Source organism: Euprymna scolopes, chromosome 13 (assembly GCF_053919585.1).
Source record: "Euprymna scolopes isolate OS-2025 chromosome 13, ASM5391958v1, whole genome shotgun sequence".
Taxonomy (NCBI): domain Eukaryota; kingdom Metazoa; phylum Mollusca; class Cephalopoda; order Sepiida; family Sepiolidae; genus Euprymna; species Euprymna scolopes.
Window position 1 is genome coordinate 138,294,187 of NC_136494.1, and position 4,282 is coordinate 138,298,468.

General features: G+C 31.3%; 1 pseudogene; it reads right to left on the bottom strand.

Annotated features, from left to right (window-relative positions):
- Positions 1 to 705: 705 nt before the first annotated feature.
- On the bottom strand, positions 706 to 830 carry LOC145292568 (U2 spliceosomal RNA; annotated as a pseudogene).
- Between the last annotated feature and the right edge of the window lie 3,452 nt (positions 831 to 4,282).

The window sequence follows — 4,282 nt, forward strand, 5'->3', positions numbered from 1 at the left end:
AATAACTTTATTTTATTTACTGCTGTTACGATTTTCAGTTCAGAAGATGCTTATAAGATTTAAAACATTTGCCATCTGACAAAAAGCAATTTCCACAGAATATTTTATGAAACAGTCACACAAATTAAATCACCGTATAGGTGTTTTACTTTTCAAATTGTATTTATTAGTATAACAAGGCTGATAGCTATTAGTCGCGTACTTTCGTGTAATGAATGAATGCGTGAATGTAGGATTGACATGAAATTCTTAAAGATAAACTAAAATGACCGAAAAATTGGCTGAAATGACTTAAATAAATAAAAAGCAAATTACTTAGAATGCCTTTAATGAACATAAGGATGAATTGAATGACCTTAAGCATGACTTAAATGCTTAAAAAGTAACCGGAATCCTTCAAAAACAACTTGAATGATCTGGAGAATGACTTGAATGGCTTTGTGACTGACTGGGAGTAAATTGGGTGATCATTTTACATTAAATTAATACAGAAAAGTGATCCCCCACGTTATATCACAATAAGTACAGCATGAAGTAAGAACAGATAATTCACTTTGATTTTGGCCAAAAGGCCTAAAAAGGATATTTATTTGCTCCCCCGCCGAGCAAATAAGGCACAAAGCCGATTTTTTAATGTGAGGAGTGAAGGAGAAATGGGGACAAACTCCTCGGGGAATAGGGGAGCTGGATAGCTACAATTGGTATGAAGGGTTGTCCATACACTGAACAAGACCTTATATGTGGGGCTGGCCCCACATATGGTCTTTGCCTGAAATATCTGCCGGGCAGATACTACACTTTGATCTTGGCCAAAAGGCCAAGAAAAAGGTATTTATTTTCTCCGCCACCGAGCAAATTAGACATAAGGCCGATTTTTAATGCGATGTGCGAAGTGGAAATGAGGAACAACTCCACGGGGAGTAGGGGAGCTGGATAGTGACAATTGTTATGAAGGGTTGGTATTTATTTGCTGCACCACCGAGCAAATTAGGCACAAGGCCGATTTTTAATGTGAGGAGTGAAGTGGAAATATATATATGAGAGAAAAAACAAACAAATGAGAATAAAGTGTTAAATATATAATTGTATTATACTATCAGATCAAGAGGAAAACTTTAAAAAAAAGAACCTATTTAGGGAAAAACATTTCGTCCTTAAATGCTTCGCATCAGAAGAGGAGAAAACGTAGGAATGTAGATTTTTAAAACAAATGGCTTAAGCATATTGCTTAGAAATGAGAAAGACATCATTTATATGCTAGTTGCCCGGTCATGTAATACGCTTAAACATGATATTTTTTTATTTCTGCAGAGTGTCTATGCATCCTTATAGAATACGTCTCCTATTTAAAATTATTTAATATTATATATTACGATGAATAATTTGCCTAGTGTTCTTATTCGCAAAAAAAATATTACTAATAATTATTATGTAGCTGATCAAATCTCGCCTGTGTTGTCTACAATATCACGTCAGCGCTTGGCGAATAATGTCTGGGAAAAGTCACTTCGTATTAAGGTTACCTTTTAAATGGTTTGCGGCGATTTAAAATATTATCTTTTGATCGTAAATTATACTTATTAATGAGAAAACATAAAAATAAAATGGTGAGGTACACCGAGATAATAACTGGGAATCATTCGGTCTGAAGTCGAATGATCTACCATAAAGCTGTATCTTTAGATGAAAATATATCTGTTATTTTTATTTTTTTTTAGAAGAAATGATTTGCTGAGATATTACTTTTCCCTTCTCTTGTGTCACATAGAATATTTCTGTGTATATTTTTGTTTATGAATAAGAGATATAGACTATTTTAAAGATTCGATTTATTGGACTTTCAAAATGATTTATTGAAATTTTATTATTGTCTTGGAGGATGTAACGTAAAATATTCACTTGTAAAATCTTTTTCTTTTTTATTTATACAAGAAAATACTATTTTAAAGACTTATTTTCGATTTTCGATATTATATGATGAATTTCCTTACAAAACATACCTAAGAACACTGCCAGGCATATATTACCTTTGAGTGAAATATTCAAAACATAGGTTCAGCCGTTACAGAACCTATGAGAAAGGAACTCTCTCACACCCACACACACAGTGACTTTTATATAAAATGGAGATTAAAAAATAACAAAGCTTATATTAATCATATAATATCACAATAGATGTTCATGTTAATGTCATACTAACTGGTTTAAAGTTCGATATATTTTTTGAGTAATTTTATAGGTAAATTAATCAGATGTTAGGATCGGATCTATAAAATTGCCTTTGGGAAAGGTCTGTCCTAAAAACTCTACAGTTATGAGCATAATAACAACTTATGTTCATCTCAGCGTTACAATACATTTCATCGATATAAATAGTAAAAGTAATGTAGATATTTACTATTTTCATGTGTTAATTTACTATGTTCTTTGAGACTTATTGAAGCCGTTTATTTAAATGAATTATGTCACAAAAAAAAAGTGATCGCAATCAATAGAACGCCTTAATGTGTTATCTGCGCCACATACATCACTTTGTGGCATAAATTCAGCGTGAAACGGTAGATTAATATAAACAAGAACTAGTTTGGTGATGTGATTTGCTCTGCATTAATGTGTGTTGCAATTCACTACAATTCACTGTTATTTGTCTCGACTTAAACACTGTTCTTCTTGCAGGTGTTCGATCATTTTTTTCAGAACGGACGGCTTGTCGTAAGGTACATAACAGTCTGTTTTTACTATATAACATTAACTTGTACCTGTCATTCAATACCTCTGGCTCACTTCCCGCCACACAAAAGACATCCTGAGCGCAGTAAGAGTGTGACAGGTTCTTTAAATAAAACACATTTTAGACACGTGTCATTTGCGCATGCCAGGCGTGCGCACAGGCAATTTCACCGAATAATGGACAACTAAGAAAACAAAGAAAGCAGTACAAAAATGTTACTACAATACATCCGATTTCATTGCGATGTTGCACACAAAAATTCAGGCATAAAAAATATATGCAAAAACAAGAATCACAATTCTTTTAAGCGTTTTTTTAGAACGATATTTTTTTTCAAACTTTAGCGTAAACAACAAACGTATCTCTAGTAAAAAAATGCTTTTCAAACTTACATTAAACAATCACCGATAAATGTTATTTCGAAATAATTCCTTAGGGATTGAATAAAATCCTATTCCAAAATTAAGTGTGACAGACTAATAAACAAGCTATTTAAAAAGTCAGCATAACATATCAAAGAATATATTTTGTAAGACTTTAGTATGATGGATTAAAAAAATACAATTTTAATTGCAAATTACCAAATTCGAGAAAGCACTTAAAAAAATAAATTGAATAAAATATTGGGTTAAAAATTGTAACAGATTAAATGAAATGATATTTTTTATCTTTATTTGTGAGAGTAAGGATAATGCGTTTCCAAAATGAGACCAACCTGATCAAGGAAAATAATATTCCCACGTTAATATTTACAAACAAAATTAACATGCTATTAAAATTTAACATACTCTTTTAACATATGACATTACAGATTAATGCAAATCTAATATAAAATTTAAGATCAATTGAGGTGGCAGCAATCAAGAAACTCTTTCTATTAATATGTTATAAGGAACCACCTATAAATAATATATGGACTCTTCTATCGGTATAAACATACCGTGATATACAACTCGAATGAGACATTTGTAGCCTGCTATATTGGCATTAAGTTATACGCCTTTCGTTTTCTCTGTATTCTGTCTTGTAATAAATACAAATACCTTTTCTAAACTATACTTGCGTCTGAGATGAATTTGCTGACCGTCTTGAACACCGCAGAATCTTTTTTTTCCAAAACTGGGAGCATATATTTTAACAATTCTCTTACGAATAAAATGTGTAGTAGATGGATCGAATGCAAAATTCCTGTGAGAAATATGTACACATTACAAATTAGTATCACGGATATTTGCATTTTCAAACGAACAACATCCGAAATATAAGTAAATAATAAGATGCGATCAAACAGCACGTATACTTTGTTACTAGGTGTTAATTTGTGTCGCGATTGTGCATGATTCATGTTAAAAGAAGCCATAAGTATTGTACACATTATTTACAAGATTAAAAGTATTTTCATTTAAGGTTTGTTCCTATTGATACCAGATTTTTTTTTATAATCTAATATACTTTTCTATTATAATAACAGAGATGAATATACTTTCTATCTTACAGATGGTCGGACTGCATTTAGGGAATAAAACAGATAATCGGATTTTTTTTTTTTTT